Source organism: Bufo gargarizans, chromosome 1, assembly GCF_014858855.1.
Source record: "Bufo gargarizans isolate SCDJY-AF-19 chromosome 1, ASM1485885v1, whole genome shotgun sequence".
Taxonomy (NCBI): domain Eukaryota; kingdom Metazoa; phylum Chordata; class Amphibia; order Anura; family Bufonidae; genus Bufo; species Bufo gargarizans.
The window spans coordinates 702,481,112-702,494,904 of record NC_058080.1 but is presented as its reverse complement, the minus strand read 5'-3'; the positions used below and the strand labels follow the sequence as shown (position 1 = coordinate 702,494,904).

The window sequence follows — 13,793 nt, the reverse complement described above, 5'->3', positions numbered from 1 at the left end:
CCGCTCCGTGCTTCCGTTCAGCATCTCCGGATTTGCGGACCCATTGAAATGAATGGGTCTTCATCCGTGATGCGGAATGACAACGGAACGGTGCCCCTGTATTGCGGATCCGCAAATATACAGGAACGGGAAACCAACGGTCGTGTGAACGAGCCCTATGTCTGTGCCCATGTGTGTGTATATGTATGTGTATCTGTGTATGTATAGGTCTATGTGTTTGCGAGAACACATATATATCCATGTACATATATAAGTATATGTGAATGTAATACTGGGTGTGATTGCCGCACATACACAGCATGTCCGGGCCTCCCTCATGTATATGTACAGTATGCACTGTATCTCTATATATTTGTACATACAGTTGCTAGAAACACACGTACGTACAGATACAAGACTAATTCCTTCAATATGTATATACAGTATATCCGTCAGCACTGCAGATGAGCCGGGGAGGACGGTATCCAGTAAGACATGTCTGCCTGGGGCGCGTCCCCTCCTCTCTAATGACACAGGCAGCTGTCTGCATCCTCTATTTTTACATGGAATGTCCCCGTCACTGCATTACTCATGATGTCCAGGACTCTCCAGTAAATGCGCAGGCCTCCGCTGTCATACGTAGAATTATCTATAGGATGGACATCAAACAGCACAGAAAAGGTTCAGCTTTTAGATTTCATATTTCCAGACACCAGCAGCTGCCGAGGAAAACCGAAATTCTGTAGTCAGCCAGGGATTGTCTGCCTTCTTTCCATGATGCAGCATACAGTATTTCCCTGCTCCTGCGGACTGCGGGCTATTGTCTGATACAAAGTGTCTAATAAACAGGAGGATCAATAATAAAATTGTGTAAATGTTTATAAAAAGGTTTAAACAAAAAATTACTTTTACTTCCTGCTCTAATCTGACAGCTCACTGTTATCATAGGGCCATTCCGAATCCAGCGGTCATTTTTTGAAAAGGGGGATAGATTTGGATGCCCCACAGTTATAATATCCAGTCTAAGGGCTCATGTACACGACCGTATGTATTTTGCGGTCCGCAAAAAGTACGTATGATGTCCGTGTGCATTCTGTATTTTGCGGAACGGAACAGCCGGCCCCTAACAGAACAGTCCTATCCTTGTCTGTAATGCGGATAATAATATGATAAGTTCTATTTTTCTGTGGCACAGGTATGCGGACATACGGAAACGGAATGCACACAAAGTAACTTCCGTTTTTTTTGCAGACCCATTGGTCCGCAAAAAAACCAGAACGGACACGGAAAGAAAATACATTTGTGTGCATGAGCCGTAATAGATAGGGTGCATTCACACAACCGTATGTATTTTGTGGTCCGGACAATTCGGATCCACAAAAAATACGGATGACGTCCATTGTGACATCCATGTTGTGTCGTTATTTTTTTGCAGATCCATTGTAACAATGCCTGTCCTTGTCCACAAAACAGACAAGAATAGGACATGTTCTATCTTTTTCGTGGGGCTACTGAACGGACATACGGATGCGGACAGCACACGCTCTGCTGTTCACATTTTTTGGTGATCCTTTGAAACGAATGGGTCCGCATCCTATCCACATAAAATGCGGATCAAATGTGGACCACAAATACGGTCATGTGAATGGACCCATATATACATTTATTTAAAGGGCTTCTGTCAGCCCACTAAACCCTTTTTTTTTTTCCGTTAATATTAATCCCTACACTGCAAGCTCCCTGTACATAAGCTAAATATTAATTTTCGTTCAGTAGATATTGTTAAAAATCAAGTTTTATCATATGTAAATTACCTTGCTACCAGCAAGTAGGGCGGCTACTTGCTGGTAGCAGCCGCATCCTCCTCTCATCATGACGCCCCCTCCGCCGTTTGATTGACAGGGCCAGGGAACGGGTTCGTTCTCTGCTGGCCCTGTTCGAATTCAAAATATCGCGCCTGCGCCGTACCTTTCTTTAATCGGCGCAGGCGCACTGAGAGGCGGCCTCTCTCCCGGCCGCTCCATCCTCAATGCGCCTGCGCCGGGTGTAGATGTGACGTCATCGGCGCAGGCGCACTGAGAGGCGGCCTCTCTCCCGGCCGCTCCATCCTCAATGCGCCTGCGCCGATGACGTCACATCTACACCCGGCGCAGGCGCATTGAGGATGGAGCGGCCGGGAGAGAGGCCGCCTCTCAGTGCGCCTGCGCCGATTAAAGAAAGGTACGGCGCAGGCGCGATATTTTGAATTCGAACAGGGCCAGCAGAGAACGAACCCGTTCCCTGGCCCTGTCAATCAAACGGCGGAGGGGGCGTCATGATGAGAGGAGGATGCGGCTGCTACCAGCAAGTAGCCGCCCTACTTGCTGGTAGACAGGTAATTTACATATGATAAAACTTGATTTTTAACAATATCTACTGAACGAAAATCACAGTCTGCTTAAACTAATAACACACAAAGAATTAAATGTTACCATGTTTTTATTGAACACACCATGTAAACATTCACAGTGCGGGTGGAAAAAGTATGTGAACCCTTGGATTTAATAACTGGTTGGACCTCCTTTGGCAGCAATAACTTCAACAAAACGTTTCCTGTAGTTGCAGATCAGACGTGCACAACGGTCAGGAGTAATTCTTGACCATTCCTCTTTACAGAACTGTTTCAGTTCAGCAATATTCTTGGGATGTCTGGTGTGAATCGCTTTCTTGAGGTCATGCCACAGCATCTCAATCAGGTTGAGGTCAGGACTCTGACTGGGCCACTCCAGAAGATGTATTTTCTTCTGTTTAAGCCATTCTGTTGTTGATTTACTTCTATGCTTTGGGTCGTTGTCCTGTTGCAGCACCCATCTTCTGTTGAGCTTCAACTGGTGGACAGATGGCCTTAAGTTCTCCTGCCAAATGTCTTGATAAACTTGGGAATTCATTTTTCCTTCGATGATAGCAATCCGTCCAGGCCCTGATGCAGCAAAGCAGCCCCAAACCATGATGCCCCCACCACCATACTTCACAGTTAGGATGAGGTTTTGATGTTAGTGTGCTGTGCCTCTTTTACTCCACACATAGTGTTGTGTGTTTCTTCCAAACAACTCAACTTTGGTTTCATCTGTCCACAGAATATTTTGCCAGTACTGCTGTGGAACTGTCACGAGGGTGTCAAGAGCCACGCCTGACTCCGTTGTACCCGGGGTCAGGAGGTCGCAGCGGTTGGCTGCACGCTCTATGTCAGATAGGGAAGTTTCCTTATTGTAGCTTTCTGGGTTTGCTTTACAAACCCTTTTGGCTCACTCAGGGATCCGTAGCTCCTTCTCTCAGCTGTTCCTTGTCCAGCACTCCCAATCCTCCTTATATTCCCCTCTCACACTTCTCTGGTTGCCAGATATAGAGCTTCCTGCCTGGACATCTATTCTGACCCACTGGAACTGTGTTGCTGCGTTCTCTGAGTGTTGCCTTAGAACGCTACCCTCCGGATCCCTGTTGGACCTTTGTGGACAATTGTTGCCGTCCACCTGGGTGTTTGTGTTTGTCTGTGTTTGTCTGTCCTCTCCCTGGTGTTTCCCTCTTAGTGCAGTGGTGAGGACTAGCGATCCCACCGGCCCGTTCATTATCTAGGGCTCATTTCAGGGAAAGCCAGGGTTTAGGCACGTGATCGCCGCACGGGTGAGGAACCCGTCTAGGGACGTCAGGGCAGGCAGGTGCCAGCTGCAAGGTGAGTTAGGGGTCACCACCTTTCCCTCTCCCTTGGGCAGGGCTTTCCCTGTTTTCCTCCCTGTGCGTGTTGCCGGTCATTACAGGAACATCCAGGTGCTCTTGTGCAAACTGCAAACATGCAGCAATGTTTTTTTTGGACAGCAGTGGCTTCCTCTGTGGTATCCTCCTATGAAATCCATTCTTGTTTATTGTTTTGCATATCATAGATTCGCTAACAGGGATGTTAGCATATGCCAGAGACTTTTGTAAGTCTTTAGCTGACACTCTAGGCTTTTTCTTCACCTCATTGAGCACTCTGCGCTGTGCTCCTGCAGTCATCTTTACAGGACGGCCACTCCCAGGGAGAGTAGCATCAGCGCTGAACTTTCTCCATTTATAGACAATTTGTCTTACCGTGGACTGATGAACAGCAAGGCTTTTGGAGATACTTTTATAACCCTTTCCAGCTTTATGCAAGTCAACAATTCTTAATCATAGGTCTTCTGAGAGCTCTTTTGTGCGAGGCATCATTCACATTAGGCAATGCTTTTTGTGAAAAGCAAACCCAGAACTGGTGTGTGTTTTTTATAGGGCAGGGCAGCTGTAACCAACACCTCCAATCTCCTCTCATTGATTGGACTCCAGTTGGCTGACACCTCACTCCATTTAGCTCTTGGAGATGTAATTAGTCTAGGGGTTCACATACTTTTTCCACCTGCACTGTGAATGTTTACATGGTGTGTTAAAAAAAAACATGGTAACATTTAATTCTTTGTGTGTTATTAGTTTAAGCAGACTGTGATTGTCTATTGTTGTGACTTAGATGAATATCAGATCACATTTTATGACCAATTTGTGCAGAAATCCATATCATTCCAAAGGGTTCACATACTTTTTCTTGCAACTGTATATGACATGGAAAAATTTAAAACAAACTCACCAAATATTCTACAAAAACATGTTTAACCACTTCCAGGCTATTTGCCCCCTTCCTGACAAGGCCTAATTTAGCAAATCTGACATGTGTGACTTTATGGGGTAATAACTTTGGAACGCTTTTACTTATCCAAGCCATTCAGAGACTGTTTTCTCGTGACACATTTTACATCATGTTAATGGTAAATTTGAGTCAATATATTTTACCTTTATTTATAAAAAAATCAAAAGTTAATGTAAATTTGAAAAAATTCACTGTTTTCTACATTTGAATCTCTCAGCTTTTAAGGCCTCATGCACACGACCGTATTTTGTTTCAGTGTCCGATCCGTTTTTTTTGCGGATAGGATGCGGACCCATTCATTTCAATGGGTCCGCAAAAAACACGGACAGCACACCGTGTGCTGTTCGAATCAGTATGTCCGTTCCGTTGCTCCACTAAAAAATTTGTGCATGTCCTATTTTTTTCTAGTTTGCGGACAAGGATAGGCATTATTACAATGGATCCGCAAAAAAAACGGATACGCAAAAAAAAACGGATGCCATACGTAACATTATCCGGGTTTTTTGCGGATCCGCAATTTGCGGATCGCAAAACACATACGGTCGTGTGCATGTAGCCTAAGACAGATAGTGATACCTCATAAAATATTCATTAATCAACATTCACCATACTTTATGTTGGCATCATTTTGGGAATGTTTTTTAATTTTTCTAGGACGTTAGAAGGTTTCGAATTTTAGAAGAAATTTTTTAATTTTTTAAGAAAATTTCCAAAATCAACTTTAAGAACCAGTTCAGTTCTGAAGTCACCTTGAGGAGCTCACATAATAGAAACTACCCATAAATGACCCCATTTCAAAAACGACACCCCTCAAACTATTCAAAACCGGTTGTAGAAATGTTGTTAACCCTTTAAGTATTCTACAGAAATTAAAGCAAAATGTGGTCGTAAACCGCTGTATGGGCACACGGCAGGGCAAGGAGCGCCATATGGTTTTTGGTGGGCAGATTTTGCTGGAATGGTCTTAGGGCGCTATGTTGCATTTGAAGAGACCCTGAGGTATCCTGACAGTGAAAACCCCCAAAGAGTGACTACATTTTGTAAACTACACCACCCAAGGAATTTTTAAGGGGTGTAGTGAGTAGAGTTGAGTGAACTTGTGTTTTAAGTTCTGCGTCCAAAGTTTGGGTTCGGGTTATCGAAGAATCCCGTTATGGATTCCGCTACCACGGACCATAACAGGATTTGGAATCCATAACAGGATTTTTCGATAACCCGAACTTTGGACGCAGAACTTAAAACACAAGTTCGCTCAACACAAGTAGTGAGCTTGACCCAACAGGCGTTTCATAGAATTTAGAATACTTGGCTGTGAAAATGAAAAATAATTATTATTTTTTTACAAGAAAATGGTGCTTTAGCCCCAAACTTTCTTTTTCACAAAAGATAAGCAGAGAATATCCCCCACAATTTGCTACCCATTTTCTCCTGAATACGGTAACACCCCTATTGTGGTCAAAAATTGTAATTTGGGGATACGCCAGGGCTCAGAAGGGAAGGAGTGTCACCTGGATTTTCTAACAAGGAATTTTCTGTCATGGTTTAACTTGGTTTTAGCGATAACTTTTTAATTTTTTTGTTGACTGAGCTGCATGAGGGCTTATTTTGTGCGGGACAAGCTGTCGTTTTTATTTGGGGTACATTTGGCTTTCTGGTCAATTTTATTAAATTTTTTTGGGAGGTGAAGTCACAAAAAAAGCAGTTTGGTGTCATTTTTCTATTTTTATAATTTTTTACACCGTTCACTTGATGGGGTAGATCATGTGATATTTTCATACTGTAGATCTGGTCATTACTGATGCAACAATGCCAAATATGTCTAGTTTTTATTTTTACATTTTACATAATAAGAACATTTTTAGAAAAAAAATCATGCTTTTGTGTTGCCATTTTCTTAGCCATATTTATTTTTCATTTTTCTGGCTATGGTCTTGTGTGAGGGCTTGTTTTTTGAGGGATGAGGTGACGTTTTTAATGCTATCATTTTGAGGTACATACAACTTTTTGATTGATTGATATTATGTTTTTTGAGAGCTAAGGTGACTAAAAAAAAGCTGTTTTGGAGTAATTTTTATTAGGTTTTTTTACGCCGTTCACTTGACGGAGTAGATCATGTGATATTTTTGTAGAGCCAGTTGTTACGGACGTGGCAATGCCAAATAAGTCTATTTTTTGATGTTTTTTTTAAACAATAAGAGCATTTTTAGAAATAAAATCATGTTTTTGTGTTGCAATTTTCCTAGAGCCATATTTTTTGGACTATGGTCTTGTGTGGTGGCTCATTTTTTGCGGGATAAGGTGACGTTTTTATTGCTACCATTTTGGGGTATATACAACTTTGAGGTAACAAAAAATCTTTTTTGACGTAAGGTTTATTTTTTATTTTTTTTACGGCGTTCACCTGATGGGGTAGATGATGTCATATTTTTGTAGAGCCGGTCGCTACAGACGTGGTGATACCAAATATGTTTATTTTATTTTTTCTATTTTGAAAATTTTTTCAATGGCTTAATTCAGAGGAATTTTTTTTTTACATGTGAAACTTAATTATCTTTTTTTTTTTATAAAACACTATTATTATTTTTTTTTTTTTTTACACTTTGTGCCCCCCCTAAGGTCATACAAGACCTCTGGGGTTCATTTAGCTTTTTTTTTTCCCCCCCCCCACTATTGATTTCTCCTGTATCTGGGGCTGACATAGTAGTCCCAGTTACAGGGGAAATACACCCCCCAGAGAGGCTGTACAGCAGTATACTACGCTGTACAGCCTCAGTGCAGGGCTGATCGAGGTCTGTGGAAGACCCGACAGCTTCTGCACTCCCCCAGCCCTCACCGGGCCGGGCCAGGAAGCGGCAGATCGCTTCCTTGCTGTATACTCAACGCTCATTCAGCACTGTGTATACAGTGATCTAGAAGGCAGGGACACCCAGGAACAATCCCTGCCTTCTCTCCGGGGTGCCCTGCTGTCACTAATCGTGCAGCTGCCATCTCTGAAAGGACGTTCCAAAACGTCCGATCAGAGATAAACCCAACCGCCGAGGACGTTTATAGTCAATGGGTGGTCGGGAAGTGGTTAAAGGGCATCTGTCAGCAGTTTTGTACCTATGATACTGGCTGACCTGTTACATGTGCACTTGGCAGCTGAAGGCACCTGTGTTGGTCCTATGTTCATATGTGCCATCTGCACTTTGACAGGACCAGGTGTTATGATGTTTTGACTGCCTGGTCCTATCGATCAAAGTGGAGCGTGCTCGGCAGTTGCAGAGAGATCAGAGCCTCTAAGTGTAACGGCAACGCCCCCGTTGCTCCTAGTGGCCCATTTGCCTCTATTAAAATATCATTTTCTCAGCAATGCGGGCACATATGAAGATGGGACCAACACAGACGCCTTCAGCTGCCAAGTGCACATGGAACAGGTCAGCCGGTGTCATAGGTACAAAACTGCTGACAGATGTCTTTTAACATAAAAATATGATTTAAACAATAGGTCATTTTCTGATGACACATTTCCTTTAACTAAGCCTAAAAGTGCCCACACACATTAGATAAGTGTCACCTCAACGCTTTTTGGCTGATAACTATTCCTCCAGGTCCCGCCAATGACATGCACACTCGGCTCAGCCAAGAACAACCACAATGAGTAAAAGACAAACATTAAAATGGGAAATGTAGGTGAGGGATAATAATAAACCTCTCACAAATACTTCGGGATGAATAGAAATACAGTAATGCTACAACGGTATCTCTCCGCAAAAACTATCAATGCACAAAACAACATGTGCAGATACATCATAAGCAGATGTAAAGAGCTGAAAACTGTCTGGTTCCGATCATCCTTATAATGGAAACATAACATTACCTGTCACACAGTCATCACTGATATCCGCAGAGAAGTGTAATGTCTAAAATTAAAGTAATCCTCCTCAATCTAGAGACGGATTCTGATATCGGTTTATGTTAGTATAAGCGTGTATTTGTTATAAAAATTGCAAACTTGTAAAGAGTAGTTATAGCCAGATATAACATTTATTTATTGCATAGGTACGGGGCAGTATTATAGTAGTTATATTCTTGTACATAGGAGGCAGTAATATAGTAGATATATTCTTGTATACTGGAGAGTATTATAGTAGTTATATTCTTGTACATAGGAGCAGTATTATAGTAGTTATATTCTTTGTCAATTGTCTTTTTATTGAAAAGCATCAAGAAAAGCATAACATACAATGATGTATACATCCAGATTCTTGCAAACGATCATATCCGCAAATGACAAATGCATAGACATTATGCTTAAGACATATGAAAAGCATCAAGAAAAGCACAGCATACAGTGATGTATATGTCAAGATTGTTGCGAACAATCGTATCCGCAATTGACATATGCAAAGACATATAAAAGGTGCATTTTCCATGTCAAGGTCAGGAAATATTGGCAATTGACAATCAAAGTATAACCTGAGGTAGGTAAGGTCAACATAAACTAATAAGGGGGGGGGGGATACAAAATGTCCCTAGAACTGGACAGATACGGTCCAGGCAGTTGAGGTGCATGTGATGGATCCAAAGAGAGGAAGATGGTTGGCTTCTTCCTTTCCTGCTAATGTGTCTGTCACGACTATGAGGCTATCATAAGGTTGTTATCTGCTAAAAAACCCTAAGATGCTGAAGTACCATTCACTCGCCTATACTCAACCCATGGGGCCCATAACTTCTTATGTTTCTCGTGTGTCCTAAGTTCCCACCCTGCCAGTTCTTCCATACGGTGTATATGATCTAGTTTGTTTAACCATTGAGAGACTGTAGGGGGGTCTTCACTCAGCCACTTTTGGGGGATGAGTAAGCGTGCAGCTTGAATCAGGTGTGTAGGAAGCTTGTTCTTTGATGGCAAAAGGTCCTTTGTTGGGAGCCATAAAAGGACCAGTTGAGGGGATAATGTCAGTTTAATGTTTAGAATTTCGTTAATGAACCGGGAGACGTTATCCCAGTATCCTCTTATTTTAGGACAGGACCAGAAAATGTGGAGAAGAGTGCCACCCTCCTCTCCACATCTCCAGCACCTGTCGTGGTCACTCAAGCCACTAAGAAATAGTTGTTTGGGGGTAAGGTACCACTGCGTGAGAACCTTATATGAATGTTCCTGGATCTTCACACAGCGGGAGAAGCCATGCGAGTGAGCGTGCATGCGGAGAATATCCGTCTCTATAGTAGTTATATTCTTGTACATAGGAGCAGTATTATAGTAGTTATATTCTTGTACATAGGAGCAGTATTATAGTAGTTATATTCTTGTACATAGGAGCAGTATTATAGTAGTTATATTCTTGTACATAGGAGCAGTATTATAGTAGTTATATTCTTGTACATAGGAGCAGTATTATTGTAGTTATATTCTTGTACATAGGAGCAGTATTATAGTAGTTACCGTATTTTTCGCTTTATAAGACGCACCTGATGATAAGACGCACCTAGGTTTTTGAGGAGGAAAATAAGAAAAAAAAAATTTGAACCAAAAGGTGTGCTTTTGGTAGCTTTTGAACTAAAGGTGGTCTGTGGATGATGTACTGTTATGGGGATCTGGGGATGACGCACTGTTATGGGGATCTGTGGATGACACTGTTATGGGGGGATCTGTGGATGACGCACTGTTATGGGGGATCTGTGGATGACGCACTGTTATGGGGGGATCTGTGGATGACGCACTGTTATGGGGGGATCTGTGGATGACGCACTGTTATGGGGGATCTGTGGATGACGCACTGTTATGGGGGATCTGTGGATTACACTGAGGGGGGATCTGTGCATTACACTGAGGGGGGATCTGTGCATGACACTGAGGGGGGATCTGTGCATGACACTGAGGGGGATCTGTGCATGACACTGAGGGGGATCTGTGCATGACACTGAGGGGGGATCTGTGCATGACACGGAGGAGGGATCTGTGCATGACACTGATGGGGGATCTGTGGATAACACTTATGGGGCTCTGTGGATGACACTTATGTCATCCACAGATCCCCCTAAGTGTCAGCTACAGATCCCCCATCAGATGCATCAGTGTGGAGGGAGGAGGCGGAGACACTCATGGCGGGGCCCGGTGCAGTGACTCTACTCTAATACACCGGGCCCCGCAACTGTTAAACATTCAATCTGATCTATATCTAATAGTATATGCTCTGTACGGCTCTTACTGTAGTATCGTAAGTATAGCGCAGACCGGCATCTCCATCGGTCATGCGCCACCTGCCGCAGCTCCCTCCTCATGCGCCGTCTGCTCCAGCTCCCTCTGTCATGCGCCGCCTGCCCCAGCTCACTCCTCATGCGCCGCCTGCCTGCTTATCACACTTTATGAATGAACAGGCAGGCGGCGCATGACAGAGGGAGCTGGGGCAGGCGGCGCATGACAGAGGGAGCTGGAGCAGACGGCGCATGAGGAAGGAGGTGCGGCAAGCGGCGCATGACCGAGGGAGATGCCGGTCTGCGCTATACTTACGATACTACAGTAAGAGCCGTACAGAGCATATACTATTAGATATAGATCAGATTGAATGTTTAACAGTTGCGGGGCCCGGTGTATTAGAGTAGAGTCACTGCACCGGGCCCCGCCTCCTCCCTCCACACTGTCACTGATACTTCGCTGGCCGCGCTGTGCAGCATAGCGGCCAGCGAAGTATTCGCTTTATAAGACGCACAGCCATTTTCCCCCCACTTTTGGGGGGGAAAAAGTGCGTCTTATAAAGCGAAAAATACGGTATATTGTTGTACATAGGAGCAGTATTATAGTAGTTATATTTTTGTACATAGGTGCAGTATTATAGCAGTTATATTCTTGTACATATGGGGCAGTATTATAGTAGTAGTATTCTTGTACATAGGAGCAGTATTATAGTAGTTATATTATTGTACATAGGAGCAGTATTATAGTAGTTATATTCTTCTATATAGGGGGAAGTATTATAGTAGTTATATTCTTGTACATAGGGGGCAGTATTATAGTAGTTATATTTTTGTACATAGGAGCAGTATTATAGTAGTTATATTTTTGTACATAGGTGCAGTATTATAGCAGTTATATTCTTGTACATAGGGGGCAGTATTATAGTAGTTATATTCTTGTATATAGGAGGCAGTATTATAGTAGTAGTATTCTTGTACATAGGAGCAGTATTATAGTAGTTATATTATTGTACATAGGAGCAGTATTATAGTAGTTATATTCTTCTATATAGGGGGAAGTATTATAGTAGTTATATTCTTGTACATAGGGGGCAGTATTATAGTAGTTATATTTTTGTACATAGGAGCAGTATTATAGTAGTTATATTTTTGTACATAGGTGCAGTATTATAGCAGTTATATTCTTGTACATAGGGGGCAGTATTATAGTAGTTATATTCTTGTATATAGGAGGCAGTATTATAGTAGTAGTATTCTTGTACATAGGAGCAATATTATAGTAGTTATATTCTTCTATATAGGGGGAAGTATTATAGTAGTTCCTATTGGATGATTATGAAGAAGAGCCCAGATGCCGGAGGCGTCAAGTATATCTCTGTGGATATATGCTTGAAGCAGGGACAATGGGAGGCGAGCGTGTGGAAATCTCAGCTCATTATTTACAAATAGCTTAGACCATTCCGCTAGTACCGCTTTCCACATAAACAAAACATTTGTGGAGTTATGCAGGCAGGGGCGGACCCCCCATAAGGCAAGTTTTTCTCTATAGGCAAGGGTGGTGGCCTCCAGACGGGCGCACATCGACGCTGGTTTGCCCGCCATTAAATCTAAACCCCTGATCACTTGGGTAGCCTTGTAGTAAAGGCAGATATCCGGTAGCCCAAATCCACCAAACCTTCTTTCTCTTGTTAGAGTCGGGTAGGCTACTCTAGCTTTTTTACTCTTCCAAATGAAGGAAGAGAAGATTCTTTTGATGTCATTGAAGTAGGAATTAGGCAGCTAGATAGGTAGTGTTTGTAAAAGGTAAATGAATTTAGGGACAATGTAGGTCTTTAAGTAGTTCTTCCTGCCCATCCAAGAAATAAATGGAAGCTTTACTGTCTGTAGGTGCTGTCGTATGTCTTTCAGAAGCGGGGCATAGTTTAAACCAAATAAGTCAGCATCCGGGTGAATGTGGAACTGCAAGGAGGAGAGTGGGGTGCCTGGGATAGGAAATGTAAGCACTTTGGCTTTGTATTGCCTGGCCCATTCCACCAATAGACTCTTCCATAGGGGCGAGAAGAAGTAGCTACCTGGTGAACAAGGGGATGGACCCCAAAGGATCCGTCTTATTTTAGTGGTAAGCAGAGAGCACTCTAGACGCACATATGGAGCATCATAGAAGTTATTGAGAAGAGACAGACCCCGGAATAATTGAAAAGCCGCATAATAGGAGCGCATGTCAGGCAGACCGAATCCGCCAAACATCTTCTCTCTGGTCAGCACAGAGTAAGCAATTCTGGAAGGTTTATTTCCCCACAAAAAGAGAGAGAAAACGCGGCGGATGTCGACAAAAAATGAGTGTGGCAGCCAAATAGGCAAAACTTGTAGTAGATACAAGAATTTAGGGGCTATAAAGGTCTTGAGGTAGCTCCTCCTTCCACACCAGGAGATAAATGGGAGTTTGATAGAATGTAAGTGTTTCCTAACCGATGAGAGTAAGGGGGCATAATTAAGAGCAAACAAGTCCTTTGCTTATACAGGGACATGCACACCTAAAAATACTATGTCTTTTGTAGCCCATTGAAAGGGGGTAATTTTCTGAAGGGCCACTTTCACCAAGTCCGGGCAGGTAACATTGAGGGCCATGGACTTACTATAGTTGATTTTGAAGTTTGAAACAAAGCCAAACTCCTCGAAAAGGGATAGAAGCCTAGGGAAGGATGTTTCGGGATTAGATGTCATTATTAGTAGGTCATCAGCAAATGCGGCTGTCAAGTGGGTCTGAGAGTTGATGGTGAGGCCCCTAATAGCAGGGTCCTGCCGGATCCTACAGAGCAAAGTCTCCATAACTATGACAAATAAAGTAGTTATATTCTTGTACATAGGAGCAGTATTATAGCAGTTATATTCTTGTACATAGGAGCAGTATTATAGTAGTTATACTCTTGTACGTAGGAATCAGTAT

At 42.8% G+C, this 13,793-nt stretch overlaps 1 protein-coding gene across 4 annotated transcripts in view; it reads right to left on the bottom strand.

Moving 5' to 3' along the window:
* Nucleotides 1-13,793, bottom strand: part of RUSC2 (RUN and SH3 domain containing 2) — a 64,781-nt gene that overhangs the window by 37,888 nt on the left and 13,100 nt on the right. The window lies entirely within an intron of this gene.